The sequence below is a fragment of the Kogia breviceps genome, chromosome 3 (genome assembly GCF_026419965.1).
Source record: "Kogia breviceps isolate mKogBre1 chromosome 3, mKogBre1 haplotype 1, whole genome shotgun sequence".
Taxonomy (NCBI): domain Eukaryota; kingdom Metazoa; phylum Chordata; class Mammalia; order Artiodactyla; family Physeteridae; genus Kogia; species Kogia breviceps.
This window is the reverse complement of record NC_081312.1, coordinates 166,394,121-166,414,365: the sequence shown is the minus strand read 5'-3', so window position 1 is coordinate 166,414,365 and position 20,245 is coordinate 166,394,121.

Genomic DNA, 20,245 nt, shown 5'->3' with positions numbered 1-20,245 from the left:
AAACCTCCAGTTTCCAGAAGTGTGAGACAATACATTTCTGCTGTTGAAGTCACTCAGTTTGTGGTACTTTGCTGAGGAATCCCTAGAACACAAATACAACTCCCTAGATATAGACTCTAGATCACATTTCCCAAATTTACCTGATCATCAGAATTATTTTAATGATCAACTTTTAAAAATATAGATTCTGCAGGACGCTTCCATAACAGATTCTGACTCAGTGTGTTTGGGGTGGATCTGGAAATCTTCATTTAAAACAACAACCACCAAACTAAAAAATTCTGGTGTATGATTCTGAAGCAGAGTCAGATTGGAGAAGCTTACTCCAGAGAAACAGTATTGAGAGAATTTATCAAATGTCAAAACCCCCCAGAAAAACAAAAAACAAAACCCTGACTTTGGGTGTTAGTTTTTCTCTAATTTACTTGGTGAAGTTAAAAATTTATTTTTCATTTCTGGGTCTCAGTGTTTTGTTTTTGTTATTTTCTTCTGCAGGATGAGAAGGTTGAACCATACTGTAAAAGGCAGAAATTTGTAGTCACAGGTTCATTAATATTTCCCTCCTATTTTGGTCAGTAATAAGAACATGTATAGTATTTCCTCCATCATCATGCATGTGCTAGTCCCTTTGTAGGTCAGGTTCCCCATAAAATAGGCTCTTAGTTGAAGACTTGTCTGCAAGCAGCTTGTTGGGTAATGACATCGAATGGGCAGAGAGAGAAATAGACCCATCATGGAGTCACAGCAGGGTCCTCAGACCATCCCACCTCAGGTGACACCTGAGCTGGGATATGCCTTTAGAGATGTCTCCGATTGAGGTGAGGGCCTTGGGACCGTGGGCCCCCACATTAACCAGTCCTGAGCTGTGGGCTGCTTTCAGAGAAGGTGTGGAGCCTGTGAGAGGAGAATTTCTGGGGAGGAAGCAGACTGACAGAGGTCAGCAGGCAACAGTCCTGGTAGCTGGTGGAAGGAGAGCCTCCGTCCCAAAGATGGGTGGTCTCTTGGAGGCTCCACAGCATCTACTGTAGTTCACCTCTTGCAGCATTTGATTCTACTTGCTCTGTATGTTCACTCAATCTGAGAGCAGCTCCTCCAGCATTGTGGTTGGTCTCCTTTCCTAGGCAACTTAAGGAAGAGTTAGATGAACTATAGCCCTCACCAATTGAATCTTACAACCTGACACTTATCTCTTTCCTCACTCTACTATCTTAAATTCTCCTCACCCCCAGCTACCACCTCTTCTGGTCTATATGTGTTGCCTGGTGGAATAAGCCTCTGGTCATGCAGGCTTCTTCAGGCCATGGCCACTGCACTGCTCCTTTGACCATCACAATTGGACAGAGGAGTGTCAAGAAATATTCTCTGTGAATCACCAGGATTCCCAAGTGATATACCGCAGAACTTGCTACCCATTGTCTTAAGATTATTTTCCTTTCATTTTTTCTGACACTGGTATGCAAATTTTGTATATAATTTTTATACTTCCTACTTTTTTTATAGTGGACATGGGAAAGAGACCATAGTTACCATATGTTGAGCCTTCACAGGAGAAACATTTGAGGATTCCTCCCATCATATATTTCTTCTGTGTAAATGTAAAGATTGTGGTGGTGAGCTAGTTAGGTTCCCAATGTCTTGGAAGTGAAAGTGATGGCAGGGAGCTAAATCTGGACAACTGTGACCTATCACATGGGAGGACTTTTTCTCTTATTTATATAATCTTTTTTTTTTTGCGGTACGCGGGCCTCTCACTGTTGTGGCCTCTCCCGTTGCGGAGCACAGGCTCCGGACGCGCAGGCTCAGCGGCCATGGCTCACGGGCCCAGCCGCTCCGCTGCATGTGGGATCTTCTCGGACCGGGGCACGAACCCGTATCCCCTGCATCGGCAGGTGGACTCTCAACCACTGCACCACCAGGGAAGCCCTTTTAAATATAATCTTTATCCAGAATTAATTATGAAGTTAGCTGGGAGAGCTGCAAGCACTATCTCCTATTGTAAGAGATATAATAATATTAATTTTTAAAAATCCTAGATTTTGCATGCTAGATTACTATCTGACTTAAGCTATTCCAGGACCCAAAAAGGACATAGCTACTGAAAATCGGGTTCAGATAATGGGAATAAACATCAACATTAAGGTTCTTTAATTCCATATTCTATATATTTTAGATATAATTTACTATCAGGGCACCAATATCACCAGTGATAAGGGAAACTAAATGTCATCCAAACAATACACATATTTTGTCCTTTATGTTTTGCCTGCTCTGGAGTAGAGAAGTTTATTCTATCTTATAAACCCATAAAGCCTTAGAGGATAGCTCTAAGTGATTGGTTTATCACTATATCATATTAGGTAAAGTTTATTTTCAAGTCTAACAACAAAACATATGAGTAAATGTTGTAATAAATAGGAAATATTTTCCCTAGTGAAAATGAAACATCTCTGTATATACTATCCTCATAATTTTTCTCAAGACTCCCTATAGCATCTTACCAATCTTAAGTTTCAAACCAGTGATGAACCTAGATCTTGGACCTTGTATAGTTGAATGGTTTCTTTTTTATGAGGAAAAGCTGCTTTTGTGGGTTACATTACTGAATGCAAATCACAAATGAGGTATGTTCCAAAATATCCTTTAGTCAATCAGGTGTTTCATTCTCAGAACATATTTGCTTAGAGGGTTGATGGAGTATATAATGCTTTTATAAATCAAAATTTTCAGGATATTTCTCACATGGTTATTGATGTAAACATTATAACTGAAATATCATTGGTAAATAATACTATTTTAAAATAAGAAATATTTAGTGAACTACATTTAAAATTTTGTGAACTAAATGTTGTGGTCTAATTTCATGTTAAGCTACCATAATATTAGTATTTCTTAGTGAAAATGTATTTTGAATTTCAAGTTGCATTGCCAGGAAAGAAACACATCTCCTATCCTTCCTTCACGTCTTCCTTCACTCACTCCCTTCATTTCCCTTATTCCTTTTCTTAAAATTCTTTCCTCCTTCCCTTCCTTTCTTAACTATTTATTGAGAATGAATTATATTTTAGGCCCTATAACAGACTCTGGGGGTACAGAAATGAGATAAACTACCCTTCCCTTAAAGAGTTCACAGTGGCAAGACAGGCAAATAAATATGTAAGTAAGTAAGCAATAAATAAGTATATAAATAACTGCAATACAAGGCAATAAGCAAAATAACAGAGAAAGATGCATAACAAAAGGGGGAAACTCATCCTAGCCCTGTAAACCTTTACCAAAAAAGATAATAATGCTAGTAAAAGATGATGTATTTGGGAAATGCAAACTTCTGTTATCACAGGAATTGGCCTGCACTTGGAGAGGGCTATGGGGTAAGCTTGAGAGGTAAATGACAAGATCAAGTAAGTTGGGTTGCAGTTCTAGGATTCCTGGGTTTGATCATACTGGTGAAAAGCATCAACAGAGTGGTTTCTGCAGGAGTGGCAATATCAGCAATGGTGTGTGTGTGTGCACTTGCACACATGCATGGGGAAATGGAATTTGATGACAATATTGGGATGATGGAAATGGAATTTGATATACAGTTGGGGAGTTAGATAAGTTTGAAGGCAAAGACGCCAGGTAGGAAGTATTCCAGAGTTGCAGTTAAGAAATTGTAAAAGACCCTAGCAGTTGTCTTTTATGAAGACTCGTAATCTGACAGTGAGGAAAAGTTATCAGTCATGTCCCAGTCCTCCATCCTAACTTGGAATGCTGAGTGGATAATGAAGCCTTTATTCAAGATATGAACCCCAGAGAAAGAGCAAAAGCCACTTTGGGATATATTGAATTTGCAGTACTTGTTGGAAAGTATAATTGGTATATTCATGGTTTTGTTTTTAGTTTTGTGTGTATGTGTGTTTATTGCAGGAGGTTTATTTTGCCTTGCATAATTTTTTTCTCAGTTGTTTTAGGTATGTCAGCATAGCATGTAGTCTGGTTTATGCGCCTCTGTAACTGTTGCCATTTTGAAAGAGGGATATAAAAGGTGTGTGCTTTATGCTATACTCAGCATGCTACTTAGTGCAAATAAATCTGTGATACCTTTGGGTGAAGACTTTATCACGAGCCACCCTGAAGTTATCCGTAAATGGACAATGACAGATTTTTTCAGCAAGTTGTCACCTATTTTCCTTCTACTTTATCGCTATCATCGAGCATAGCACCTCTGACTTTAAAGTGTTTTACAAATGGTACTCACTTATCTTCACACCCTTCCTGTGAAATACAGCTGTGATGAGAAAACCCGCTATATTTTGAGAGGCAGGTGAGGAGAAAGAAAAACACAGACAATTGTTTCTCTCTTCAGTAAGGATCAGGGGAGAGGATTATTGCAGGACTCTTCATTTCAGATTGAATTATTTCAGAACCCTGTTTCTCCACTTAACTTTAATGCCTTGCAATCATTCCTTCCCTAATATGGTCCCTAAATCTCATCAATTTTATCAACTAAAAAACAAACAAACAAAAAAACCCAAACTAACCCTAATAGTTATTCGTGGCAGAAGGAGCAGTTCTGAACGTCATAACTCCATGTTGCTTTTGTTCCATCTCAAACAAAGCAAAGGAAGCTATACTTTTCTGAAACCACTGAGTAGCATCTCAAGTCATATTCTAAGAAATCAGCACTTGTTTATGGAATAGGTTTTTGAGGAAAACCATAGAGATAAAATTTCTAAAATAATTTATATATTACTGGAGACATATACATAAACAACATGAGCTTTTTCAACTTCTCTCATTTATGAATAGAAGAGTCAGAGCTCTGATGGGCTCATCTGTCTTCGAGTCCAAGAGTGCCTCATTCTTAACATTCTCATTCCAACAACTGCTACTGTTCAAAGTGCGGATTGACTCAGAGACAATAGAATTTTCTAATTTCTTGTACACTAGGGAAACAGGCTAATTAAGCAGAGTTTAGATTTTCAGATGCTCAAGTAACTTGACTGTACTGGCATACAGCAGTCATTATTTCAGGAATGACTTTTAAAAACATTGTGCTCCATGTTAAAGCATTAAACCTCAGATATTCACTGAGTGACTCACTTAGCAGCCAGAATGCAGCTGGGAAGCTGTCTGATTAAGACAAAAGGGAGAAATTTGTCATCACAAGCAATAGTGCCTGTGGCTGCATAGTTGAGCCCAAGTTGGCTTGTATAGCCTGGCATGCTCAGTGTCTTAAAGCTCTTAATTCCAGTTTCAGTTCTCCCTCTTTTTAAGTGTGTAGCTTTGGGTATCAATTAACCTCTTTGATATTCTGCTTCCTCCTGTGCAAATATTAAATATTTGGGTCAGCGAATTGTTTCAACAAAAGTATTAATTTACCAGGGTCTGTTTTAGCTGTGCATGAAGAGAGTACTTCTCAACTAGTTGACTTCCCAGCAACCCCCGTCTCTATATAGATGCCACCCCCCTGATTAGGTATTGAGTGTGATCAGGGTGACTGCATGGAAATTGTTTCTTACAGATTGCACAAGGCATGTGGGTTTAAGTTTTCACATTTCATTTAATCGTGGGCCATAAAAACATTAATGAAGATTGTGCTTATGAAATAAATTATCCTCAAAACAGAGCAATTAGTAAAACCTTATTAATTAGGATGTCTATTGAATTATTTTTCCTGTTGTAGACACTAACCAAGGTAAGGGCTGAGGTATGACTTGTGACGCCTCTATGTATCTGTAAGCATTTATATACGCCCAGAGAGCTTTACTCCTTACTCTCATCACTCTCACTATAGCTGTGTATTATAGGGTTTGAATTAAAGACCAAAACCAAAAAAAAAAAAAAAAGACCAAGACCAACAAAAAAGAAAGAACGCCTCCCAACCAAGACCAAAAAAGAAAGAAAGAAACAAAGAAAACAAAGAGTTCATTGAATACTTAGTAAACAGTATGCTATCATCAAAAACATAAAAAGTACTGTTTTAACTAGAACAGAGGTACTGGGGTGCATAATTGTAGTAGATAAGGAGTTGAGAAAATGATCACATAAGCTAAGTTGACCTGAGTAACTAGATCTGACTGCATGTCCTGTGAACCAATGTATTCAGGACTCAGAAAATCAGAAAGAATACAATATTTAAAAATAACATACCACATAAAGAACTTAGAGACTGTTAGCAGGTCTAGTTCAGATATTTTTTCAGTCTAATTTTATAAATGTAAACTGTTAAGGTAACAAGCATAGATTGCTCTATGTTTCTAGGATTTGTGGAGGCCACAAGAAAGGAAAAGACAACTGCAAGGTATAACAGAAAAATCAGGCACTGTGCTGGTCTCCATGGTGGGACCTTGGAGCCAAGACGAGAAAAACTGCTGCTGTGAAGACATAATTATAGCTTTCACATAACTGAAGCCCCAACCATCATGATTTAGGGCATCCCAAAGGAATGCCCTCTCTTTTCCACTTTTTCAGTGGAAAAAAGAGGGCATTTATGGAGATAGTAGCATGCTTGAGACCTGATTTTAAACTCAAGCTCCTTCATGAAGATTCATGTCTTCAGTTTTGAAAAATGGTCAGCCATTATCTCTCATCACATGTTGTCTCTCGTCCATTTTTTCTTTTTATTCTTCTAAGACTCCAATTATAGAGCTATGCATCAAAAAAAGAGTTAGCTGAGCTCTGGCCACCAAAGCAACAGTCAGCTCTACCCACCACCAGTCCCTCCCATCAAGCCTCTTCGATAGCCTCATCCACCAGAGGGCAGAGAGCAGAAGCAAGAACTACAATTCTGCAGCATGTGGAACAAAAACCACATTCACAGAAAGACAGACAAGATGAAAGGCAAAGGGCTATATACCAGATGAAGGAACAAGATAAAACCCCAGAAAAACAACTAAATGAAGTGGAGATAGGCAACCTTCCAGAAAAAGAATTCAGAATAATGATAGTGAAGATGATCCAGGACCTCAGAAAAAGAATGGAGGCAAAGATCGAGAAGATGCAAAAAAATGTTTAGCAAAGACGTAGAAGAATTAAAGAACAAAAAACCAGAGATGAACAATACAATAACTGAAATGAAAACTACACTAGAAGGAATCAACAGCAGAATAACTGAGGCAGAGAACGGATAAGTGATCTGGAAAACAGAATGGTGGAATTCACTGCTGCTGAACAGAATAAAGAAAAAAGAATGAAAAGAAATGAAGACAGCCTAAGAGACCTCTGGGACAACATTAAACACAACAACATTCACATAATACGGGTCCCAGAAGGAAAAGAGAGAGAGAAAGGACCCAAGAAAATATTTGAAGCGATTATAGTTGAAAACTTCCCTAACATGGGAAAGGAAATAGCCACCCAAGTCCAGGAAGTGCAGCGAGTCCCATACAGGATAAACCAAAGGAGAAACACGCCGGGACACATAGTAATCAAATTGGCAAAAATTAAAGAAAAAGAAAAATTATTGAAAGCAGCAAGGGAAAAACGAAAAATAAATACAAGGGAACTCCCATAAGTTTAACAGCTGATTTCTCAGCAGAAACTCTACAAGCCAGAAGGGAGTGAAATGATATACTTAAAGTGATGAAAGGGGGGCTTCCTGGTGGCGCAATGGTTGAGAGTCTGCCTGCCGATGCAGGGGACGCGGGTTTGTGCCCCGGTCCGGGAAGATCCCACATGCCGCAGAGCGGCTGGGCCCGTGAGCCGTGGCCGCTGCACCTGCGCATCCGGAGCCTGTGCTCCACAGCAGGAGAGGCCACAGCGGTGAGAGGCCCGTGTACTGAAAAAAAAAAAAAAAAAGTGATGAAAGGGAAGAACCTAAACCAAGATTACTCTACCCAGCAAGGATCTCATTCAGATTCATTGGAAATATCAAAAGCTTTACAAACAAGCAAAAGCTAAGAGAATTCAGCACCACCAAACCAGCTCTACAACAAATGCTAAAGGAACTTCTCTAAGTGGGAAACACAAGAGAAGAAAAGGATCTACAAAAAAAAAAAAAAAAAAAAAAAAAAAAAACAATTAAGAAAATGGTCATAGGAATATACATATCGATAATTACCTTAAACGTGAATGGATTAAATGCTCCAGCCAAAAGACACAGGCTTGCTGAATGGATACAAAAACAAGACCCATATATATGCTGTCTACAAGAGACCCACTTCAGACCTAGGGACACATACAGACTGAAAGTAAGGGGATGCAAAAAGATATTCCATGCAAATGGAAATCAAAAGAAAGCTGGAGTAGCTATACTCATATCAGATAAAATAGACTTTAAAATAAAGAATGTTATAAGAGACAAGAAAGGACACTACATAATAATCAAGGGATTAATCCAAGAAGATATAAGAATTATAAATCTATATGCACCCAACACAGGAGCACCTCAATACATAAGGCAACTGCTAACAGCTATAAAAGAGGAAATCGACAGTAACACAATAATAATGGGGGAGTTTAACACCTCACTTACACCAATGGACAGATCATCCAAAATGAAAATAAATAAGGAAACAGAAGCTTTAAATGACACAATAGACTAGATAGATTTAATTGATATTTATAGGATATTCCATCCAAAAACAGCAGATTACACTTTCTTCTCAAGTGCGCACGGAACATTCTCCAGGACAGATCACATCTTGGGTCACAAATCAAGCCTTAGTAAATTTTAAAAAATTGAAATCATATCAAGCATCTTTTCTGACCACAATGCTATGAGATTAGAAGTGAATTACAGGAAAAAAATGTAAAAAACACAAACACATGGAGGCTAAGCAATATGCTACTAAATAACCAAAAGATCACTGAAGAAATCAAAGAGGAACTTTAAAAATACCTAGAGACAAATGACAATGAAAACACGACGATCCAAAACTTATGGGATGCAGCAAAAGCAGTTCTAAGAGGCAAGTTTATGGCTATACAAGCCTACCTCAAGAAACAAGAAAAATCTCAAGTAAACAGTCTAACCTTACACCTAAAGGAACTAGTGAAAGAAGAACAAACAAAACCCAAAGTTAGCAGAAGGAAAGAAGTCATAAAGATCAGAGCAGAAATAAATGAAATAGAAACAAAGAAAACAATAGCAAAGATCAATAAAACTAAAAGCTTGTTCTTTTAGAAGATAAACAAAATTGATAAACTATTAGCCAGACTCATCAAGAAAAAGAGGGAGAGGATTCAAATCAATAAAATTAGAAATGAAAAAGTAGAAGTTACACCAGACACTGCAGAAATACAAAGCATCCTAAGGGACTACTACAAGCAACTCTATGCCAATAAAATGGACAACCTGGAAGAAATGGACAAATTCTTAGAAAGGTATAACCTTCCAAGACTGGACTAGGAATAAACAGAAAATATGAACAGACCAATCACAAGTAATGAAATTGAAACTATTATTAAAATTCTTCCAACAAACAAAAGTCCAGGACCAGACAGCTTCACAGGTGAATTCTATCAAACATTTAGAGAAGAGCTAACACCCATCCTTCTCTAACTCTTCCAAAATATTGCAGAGGAAGGAACACTCCCAAACTCATTCTGTGAGGCCACCATCACCCTGATACCAAAACCAGACAAAGATACTACAAAAAAAGAAAATTACAGACCAATATCACTGATTAATATAGATGCAAAAATCCTCAACAAATACTAGCAAAAAGAATCGAACAACACATTAAAAGGATCATACACCATGATCAAGGGGGATTTATCCCAGGGATGCAAGGATTCTTCAATATACACAAATCAATCAATGTGATACACCATATTAACAGATTGAAGAATAAAAACCATATGATCATCTCAATAGATGCAGAAAAAGCTTTTGATAAAATTCAACACCATATATGATAAAAACTCTCCAGAAAGTGGGCATAGAGGAAACCTACCTCCACATAATAAAGGCCATATATGACAAACCCACAGCAAACATCATTCTCAATGGTGAAATACTGAAAGCATTTCTTCTAAGATCAGGAACGAGACAAGCATGTCCACTCTCACCACTGTTATTCAACATAGTTTTGGAAGTCCTAGCCATGGCAATCAGAGAAGAAAAAGGAATAAAAGGAATACAAATTGGAAAAGAAGAAGTAAAACTGTCACTGTTTGCAGATGACATGATACTATACATAGAGAATCATAAAATTGCCACCAGAAAACTACTAGAGCTAATCAATGAATTTGGTAAAGTTGCAGGATACAAAATTAATGCACAGAAATCTCTTGCATTCCTATACACTAATGATGAAAAATCTGAAAGAGAAATTATGGAAACATTCCCATTTACCACTGCAACAAAAAGAATAAAATACCTAGGAATAAACCTACCTAGGGAAACAAAAGACCTGTGTGCAGAAAATGATAAGACACTGATGAAAGAAATTAAAGATAATACCAACAGATTGAGAGATATGCCATGTTCTTGGATTTGAAGAATCAATATTGTGAAAATGACTATACTACCCAAAGCAATCTACAGATTCAATGTAATCCCTATCAAATTACCAATGGCATTTTTTTATGGAACTAGAACAAATCATCTTAAAATTTGTGTGGAGACACAAAAGACCCTGAATAGGCAAAGCAGTTTTGAGGGAAAAAAACAGAGCTGGAGGATTCAAACTCCCTGCCTTCAGACTATACTACAAAGCTACAGTAATCAAGACAATATGGTACTGGCACAAAAACAGAAACATAGATCAATGGAACAAGATAGAAAGCCTAGAGATAAACCCACGCACCTATGGTCAACTAATCTATGAAAAAGGAGGCAAAGATTTACAATGGAGAAAAGAGTCTCTTCAATAAGTGGTGCTGGGAAAACTGGACAGCTACATGTAAAAGAATGAAATTAGAACACTCCCTAACACCATACACACAAATAAACTCAAAATGGATTTCAGACCTAAATGTAAGACCAGACACTATAAAACTCTTAGAGGAAAACATAGGAAGAACACTCTTTGACATAAATCACAGCAAGATCTTTTTTGATCCACCTCCTAGAGTAATGGAAATAAAAACAAAAATAAACAAATGGGACCTAATAAAACTTCAAAGTTTTTGCACAGCAAAGGAAACCATAAATAAGACGAAATGACAACCCTCAGAATAGGAGAACATATTTGCAAATGAATCAACGGACAAAGGATTAATATCCAAAATATATAAACAGCTCATGCAGCTCAACATTAAAGAAACAAACAACCCAATCCAAAAATGGGCAGAAGACCTAAATAGACATTTCTCCAAAGAAGACATACAGATGGCCAAGAAGCACATGAAAAGCTGCTCAACATCACTGATTATTAGGGAAATGCAAATCAAATCTACAATGAGGTTATCACCTCACACCAGTTAGAATGAGGATCATCAGAAAATCTACAAACAACAAATGCTGGAGAGTGTGTGGAGAAAAGGAACCCTCTTGCACTGTTGATGGGAATGTAAATTGATACAGCCACTATGGAGAACAGTTTGGAGATTCCTTAAAAAACTAAAAATAGAATTACCATATGATCCAGCAATCTCACTACTGGGCATATACCCAGAAAAAAACATAATTCAAAAAGACACATGCACCCCAGTGTTCATTGCAGCACTATTTACAATAGTCGTGTCATGGAAGCAACCTAAATGCCCATTGACAGACAAATGGATAAAGAAGTTGGGATACATATATACAATGGAATATTACACAGCCATAAAAAGGAACGGATTTGAGTCATTTTTTGCAACGTGGATGGATATAGGGACTGTCATACAGAGTGAAGTAAGTCATAAAGAAAAGCAAATATCGTATATTAACACATGTATGTGGAACCTAGAAAAATGGTACAGATGAACCGGTTTGCAGGGCAGAAGTTGAGACACAGATGTAGAGAACAAACATATGGACACCAAGCGGAGAAAACTGCGGTGTGGTGGGGATGGTGGTTTGCTGAATTGGGCAATTGGAATTGAGATGTATACACTGATGTGTGTAAAATTGATGACTAATAAGTACCCACAGTATAAAGAAACAAACAAACAAACAAAAGGAGTTCAATTAATGCATGTTAATTTAATAATAAAATTTTAAAGATTTTTAAAATAGAATTTATGCTGTCTTTTGAAAAATAAAATTATAGGTTTGGGTTCTTAAAAAAAATCAAGAGAATTGTCCTTTAAAACATCTGTTGAAGTTTCTTTTTCCAATTATTAAAATGCTGTTTCTGCCTTTTTTCTTTTTTTTTCTTTTTTTTGCAGTATGCGGGCCTCTCACTGTTGTGGCCTCTCCCATTGCAGAGCACAGGCTGCGGACGCGCAGGCTCAGCGGCCATGGTTCACAGGCCCAGCCGCTCCGCGGCATGTGGGATCTTCCCGGACCAGGGCACGAACCCGTGTCTCCTGCATCGGCAGGCAGATTCTCAACCACTGCGCCACCAGGGAAGCCCCTGCCTTTTTTCTAATGAAGAAAAAAAAAACTTTTAATAAACCAATACTAGTGATACCTTACTTGATCATATTTCCTCCATGGTCTCCAAAGTGGTTTTTTGGAGAAAAAGTGTGGAATTAGAGACATAGTCTATCCTATGAAGTCAATTTGTCTTTGATCCTGAATTATCTTTAGCAGATTACTAAGGGCATAATTTATTATTCTCAAAACAAACTTGTCATATGATTTTATCATATTGAACAGTAGATAGGTGTCAAATTTGCAGCACCCCTCCTCATTTTTTAGACTCTAATCAAATATTCAAAAATTGAATTGATTACAATGAATACCATTAAACTTTCAAATTACACTAAACTCTGCAAAGTAAACTGGTCCAGAGCAACTGGGACTCTCATACTTTTCTAGGGAAAATGAAAAATGGTACAGCCGTTGTGAAAAACATTTTGACAATTTCTTAAAAAGTTAAACATACAATTACCATAAGACTAAGCCCTCCTGCTCCTAAACATTTTCCCAAGAAAAAAGAAAACTTGTGGTCATACGAAATACCTGTATATGAATGTTTATAACAGCTTTATTTATAATCACCAAAAACTGGAAACATCCAAGATAATCTTCAACTAGTGAATGGATAAACAAACTGGAGTACATGCATAAAATAGAATCCTACTGAATAATAAAAACAAACAATTGGTTCATGTAAAAACATAATGAATCTTAAATGCATGTTGCTAAGTGAGAGAAGCCAGAGCCAAAGGTCCGTATGCAAAACTATGGGATGGACGACAGTAGGATATATCAGTAGTTTCCAAGGGTTGGAGGGGAGAGAGGCATTTACTAAAAAGGGATAGCACAGAAGTGTTTATTTGATTGGTTGATCTGTTCTGTATCACAGTTGTGGTAATGGATACACAATTCTCTGCATTTGTTGAAACCAGTGGAACCATATACCAGAAAGAGTGAATATAACTGTATGTAAATTTTTAAAAGATCAAGCAGGATGTGGAAAACACCAAACAGAATACAGACTATACCAATTGAAGTAACTGTGCTACAAATAAACAATAATAATACAATAAAGGTAAACACAGAATAAAAAGAACCTATGTAACTTTGGAAAACACTTTGAATAACTTAACTCTAAAGGCAGAAAGTACTGTAAACAAAGTCCCTATTCAAATCAGAAATAATTTCTCACAAGAGTATGAATTAGCAATTCTCAAACTTTTGCGGGGGGTACTAGGATTCAGCAACTAAGTAAATTTACTGTAGAAAATAGAGCCAGAATCCTTGCTGTTGGATAAAGAAGTAAAATATAAGACAAGAAAAAGGCTAGAATTAACTCTTTATGTTAGATTTGAATTGGAGACATCAGAATTAACTCATTATTTTTTAATAGATAGATAGTAGACAGACAGGCATAGAGTTATATATATATATATATATATATATATATATATATATATATATATATACACATGCATGTAAAAATAAAGAGATGTGTATGAGTTAGTAACTGCAAAAACATTTCCTAAGCTTTGCAGATAAAGAAGGCCTAGAAGCAATGGCACCTCAATAGCAATGAGCATATCATGCTGCCAGATCTTGGTTTCAAAGTCCCATTTGCCAGTAAAGCCCTGAAGAAGTGGTATATTCCAGATCTGGGGTAGAAAAAAATTGGCAGATGAGCCTGGAGCATCCTGTGATGACAAAAAGTAAGAACATGCTCATAAACAAAACAAAACAAAAAATACCCTAAAACAACAACAACAAAAACCCCCAAAAAACGAAACAGGGAATGTGTCAAAGGGGCACAGGCAGCAAACTGAAAGAGCTCCCAGTTTCCCCTGACTGGAGCATTTGGGGCCACAAAAACAGTAGGAGTAATAGATTAAAATCCATAAGTAGAATAAATATCTATAATTCCATACTGAAATAAATAAATAAATGGGGGATAAGACACAGCTCTTCCTTATGAAAGATTCCAACTAATCAATGAAGGAGCAGAGAAATAGAAAATCACCATTAGAATGCCAGAATAATAACTATTTCGGGTCAGAGCTACTAATGGAATCAGAATTAGTGAGCAAAAGTTTGAGGAGAGACAGGATACTTACATAGTCTTAAATCATTTGTATTTTACAATGGGAAAAAAATAGTATATTTTCAAAGGAAAAACTCAGCCAAAGATACCTTAATGATATGATCAAGGTTAACTTCACCACTAATAAGACATATCGACATCATGTATATCCTAATAAGATGCACTGAGCAGAGCATACCATTTCTGTGATATTCTTGTTTAAAATAAATATGCAACCTCAATAGAATAATTAAGTGACAAATTTGTCAAGTCCTACAATAGTACCTGGCACCTAAGTAACCCTGATAAAAGATTTAAAATGGAATAAAACTGAAAAAAGAAAAGAAAGTCTTAGAAACTGAAAATTAGTTTTGGGTAGGTAGCACACATACAGGCAAGGTTTTAAAACACTTTACCAAGCCATATACAAACAAGCACAAATTAGCTTTGGGTATAAAGAATAAGTGTTTGGGCTTCCCTGGTGGCGCAGTGGTTGAGAATCCGCCTGCCGATGCAGGGGACACGGGTTCGTGCCCCGGTCTGGGAAGATCCCACATGCCGCGGAGCGGCTGGGCCCGTGAGCCATGGCCGCTGAGCCTGCGCGTCCGGAGCCTGTGCTCCGCAACGGGAGAGGCCACAACAGTGAGGCCCGCATACCACAAAAAAAAAAAAAAAAAAAGAATAAGTGTTTGAAATGCTGAGTGAGGGAGTGATCCCAGTCAAGTGGTGTTAATCAGGGAATGCTAAAGATAAATCCTTTTTTTCATAAATATTGTGTTTCTGAAAAAGTCTATTCTCAAGGGCACTTCATCATTTTTAATAAAGACAAATTATATTTCATTTGTGAATAGTCAGTACATTTCAGTACCAATAGCAAGCACAAGCAACTGCTTCACTTGACAATACATTTGAACCAGCAGCTTTTGTAAGTTCCGTAACTTTGGCATGTGTATACACCCACCCCAGTTGCAATTATCACCTCTTTTGGTGACTTAACCTCAATTTCTGATCTTCTCCCGACACATAACACAGTATTTCTACCTAGATAGCCTGCCAGTGCCTCAGCTCTATAGATTTAAAACTAAGATTCCTCATATTTTCCTTAAAATCAATCCTCTTCCCCCTTCCCGATTTTTTTTTTTCCGATTACATACATATATAACATCACAGTCATTTCAGAAACTTTTCCCATTGAGCTCAACTGGAGAATGATTCTTATTAGTTCTGCATTTATTAGTTGATGACAAAAATATATGGAACACTGAATAGTGCCAGCATTTGGCTAAATACTAGGGATTCAATAGGGAGCAAGACATTGTCTGGACACAAGGAAATATAGGGTAGACAGATGCTTATTAAACATTTCATCTTTTTCTCACATTCAACATCTCAACTTGCTGCCAGGCAGGGCCATGAGACTAGTCATGGCCAGTGGACTGTGGGTAGAAATTATACATGTGCCATCTTGAGCTGAGACAGTGAAAATCCCATATGCGACCTACCAGTGACTCTTTTTTTTTTTTTAAGATTTATTTTTATTTTTTTGGCTGTGTTGGGTCTTTGTTGTTGCGTGTGGGCTTTCTCTAGTTGTGGCGAGCAGGGGCTACTCTTCGTTGCAGTGCACGGGCTTCTCACTGCAGTGGCTTCTCTTGTTGTGGAGCACAGGCTCTAGGCACATGGGCTTCAGTAGTTGCAGCACACTGGCTCAGTAGTTGTGGCGCATGGACTTAGTTGCTCTATGGCATGTGGGGGTCTTCCTGGACCAGGGATCAAACCCATGTTCCCTGCATTGGCAGGCGGAGTCTTATCCATTGCGCCACCAGGGAAGTCTCTCCAAATATATATATATATATATATATATATATATATATATATATATATATATATATATATTTGCACGTAGGAGGTTTATTTTGTGGATTCCATACGACTTTCCATAGAAATAATTATCTATGAATAAACATAGTACCTCTCTGGATATTTATTTATATTGCCTTATTGCCCTAGTTAAAACCTCCAGTAATAAAATAGAACCTCCGTTTAATAGAAATGGTGAAAACAAGCATCCTTACCTTATTCCTCATCTTAAGGGCCTTTTAAAATTGACTATAATTTTAGCTGAAGGTGGTTTCATTGTGATCCTTTTATTGGTTGAAAAATTCCCTCTAATCTTTGTGCACTTAGGGTTTCTTCAAACTCTATCAGAAAAGATGTTAGATCTTGTCACATACTTTTTCTGCATCTATTGAGATGACCAGATCACATTTCTCTTTTAGTCTACTTACATGATAAGTTACATGGGTTGACTTTCATAATGTTCAGCCAATCTTGTCATTCCTGAGGTAAACTCTACTTACTTAATATATATTATCCTGTTTACTTATTTTTGCATTCAGTTTCCTAAAATTTTGTTAAGAATTTATGCCTGCGTGTGAGGGTTATAGGTTTGTATTTTTCTTTTTTAATGATTTTGACTGATTTTCAAGTTACAATAATTCTGATGTCACTGAATGTGTAGGGTGACATGCCCTCTTTGATTTTATGGAACAGTTTGAGTATAACTGGTATTATTTCTTCAAGTTTGGTTAAATTCATTTTGAAGACCTCTGGTCCCAGAGTACCCCTGTCAGAAAGTTTTAAACTATAAATCCAATTTCTTTTATTGATATAAAGCTATTTAGATTATGTATATATATTTTCTTAGCATGCTTACCTTACTGCTTTCCACCACCTGAAATTCCAAGGTACAGCCTACTCAGTGTGATGGAGGGGCTAAAAGAGAGAGAAATGTGGGGTAAGCAGCATTCCCAGTGTTTCTTTATACCACCACCACATAAGGCTGTACAAAATTATGACATTTAATGGAGGGTGCGGTTAACTAGAAGGAATTACAGTATAAGGAAGAAAATCCTTAAGACTGTGATAAACATGACTTTCCCCCTTGTTCAAAGCAATACACTGGAAGTGCAGTATCTTTACAGACAGTTCTCGGGTGGGCACACCCCAGTTCCTGACACAGTTCTCATCTGTCTTTCCTCTCAGGAATACCTCTTCCCCAACATTTCCATGTGGTTCCCCATCCACGCAGTCACCTTTCAATAAATCCCTCCCCCAAATCATAGAAATTAATATCATCCTGAGAAAAACATGGCTCTTAGTCTGTGATATGCAATCAGTAGTAATGGTTTGTGTATGTTAGTCATGGGGTGGGTCTAATTTCTAAAGAATTATTTATAGAAAAAGGAGACATTGGAAAAAGAGAGGCCTGTGAGATATGGACGGTACAAATCTCAAGAGCGATTGTACGTGGGCATGAGCTTTTCACGGTCCCCTTCTCACAGTGCATGTTAGAGAAATTTTTCTTTTTCTTCCGATTATTTAGTGAGGCCTGTGAATCAATCCCTGTCTCTATCTCTGTCTCTCTCTGTCTCTGTCTCTGTCTCTCTCTCACACACACACAAGACAGAGAGAACTTTCTTTATTTAAGACAGACTTTCTCAGAGATAGTAATGCTCACCACCAGAAGAAACATACTTTTTTCAAACGCTCAATGTTTTACTATGTACAAGGCAACTGCTTTCCAGTGGACAATGATACTATGCACTGAAGTGTTAGTTCCTCCCCTCCTCTCTGCCCTTGAAACTTTTATAATTGGGCCACTTGGGTGCCCAGGAGAAGAATGATCCCCTGTAATGAGTCATATTTCTCTTAATGGAAACTCCTGGCTGCACATTTGGGGCCATATGAAAGGATCTACTCACATCCTTAGCCAAAGGCTAGTCTTATTCCAAATATTGGTTTGGAAAGAGGAAAGAGAATTTTTTTATTTTTTAGTTATAAGAGGAAAGAGGCCATTGTGATAAGAATTCATTTTGCAGTTTGGGTATAGGAAGCCAAACGGAGCTTTGACAGATGGCTGATGTTTTCCCTGTTAAGTAAATTTGAGGTCTTTGGCTAAAAGTATTATGAGAGATGCTGACTAAATGGTATAGTGGAGAGTGGTGGGCATTTGAATGAGTCATTGTTGGGTCTGAGAGAGGGAGCTGGTAAGATTAAAACAAGTTCTTCTAAATGGTCCTTGTCAGCGGTGGGGGTTCCAGTTGCAGGTTGAGACCATTCATTTGTCATGATGGTAGTCTCCATGGTTGTAGCCTGGTACAGAAATGGAAAAATACAGGTGGCCAGACTGGTGTAAAACTAAGGGTTTGCAGGGGGATGGGTTACAGGCCCCAGAGCAGTAGAGGGATGAAGTTGCATCTCTGGGAGTGGCTGAGAAGCTGGGCATAGAGGGCCTTCCTCTGTGACAGGGAAGGGAAAGTCACACGTGTTTCATCAACTCCTTTCAGTCCCCTCGTGACTAGCTAAATCCTGTCGGGGGTCCTTCCTGGAGGCATTCACCCTGCCTTGCAGTCCACCACCTCCTAAACATACGTGTTAACGATGACAGACTGTAGTTAATTTGCCTATTTCAACTTTCTAATTAGGAATCCCCCTGCACAAAAACGTTTAATGTCTTCTCTTTGCCTTTTCAATATCCTCCATTCCCTTTATTTGCAGCTTCAAACTCTCACATGGACTGTATTGCTCAGCGGACTAGTCCAGCTTAAAGCATGATCAACTCATTTAAACGTGTCACTTTAAGTAAGAAGATTCTGAATCTTCAGAGGGAATAATCCAGTTGATGTTGACCCCATGCTTCTGATCTGCTGGAGGAGAGGGACACAGGAGAGACTGGTAGACAAGGAAGACGGGCTTTGGGAGAAGAATACAATGTCAGAACCCTGGGCCTAAACTAGGGGTTTGTGGTTGGTGCTAAATCCATCTCCCCTGATGAGTACCTGAGACCTAACCTAATTTTCCAGCCCCTCCCCTATGCTCAGGTGGAAAAACAGGGGGCATGTGTAACTATGATCCACAAGCACGTTAGAAGTGTTTTACTTATTAGACCACACCCATCCTAAAGATAAAGTGTATGTTCTTTATATTTTTCTCCAGGGCTGAAAATGTTGCCTTGGGGGTTGTTGTCATTTATATCTGTTCCACATACATAATTAATCTGGATTTCTTTCTTTATTATGATTTTTAATAAGTCACAGTGTTAAAGAGCACTTAATTTAGACGAACCATGCTAGTGGGCAAAGGGAATTGAAATATCCTATAAATTATTGAAATGAGCCTATGGAAATCATAATTCATTAAGTTCCTTTGCCCTCTGGAAAATTTCTTTACTCTCTGCATCCACTCCCTATGGAATCTCACGTACGTTTCAAGGCCTAGCTTTAAAGTGACTTTTCTGCATAACTTTTCCCCATCCAAACGTGTTCTCTTCCTCCTTTCAACTCTGGTGATACTTTGTGCTTTGTGAAGGTAATGTATTTTATGTTATAAACTATTTATTTTTCTAGATACGTCGTCTCTCCAAATGCAAAATCATTAAGTAGCTTACAGTGGCACTTGTAAACATTTAAGTAAAATTAATACCATTATTATTCTATTTTTAATAAAATTATTATGGCTTTTTAATTTTAATCTTTGCTACAACCCTGCATGTAAACATTTGGAAGACAGTGATTATTACCGATTATTTATCTTTAAACTTTAGTAAAATAGTCATGGGCTGTATTCCTGGATCTAAAACTTACTAGCTGTGTGACCTTAGCAAGTTGCTTAATTTCTCGGAGTTTTACTTTCCTCATCTGTAAAAGTAGAATGGTATTTATATTTTAAAAATT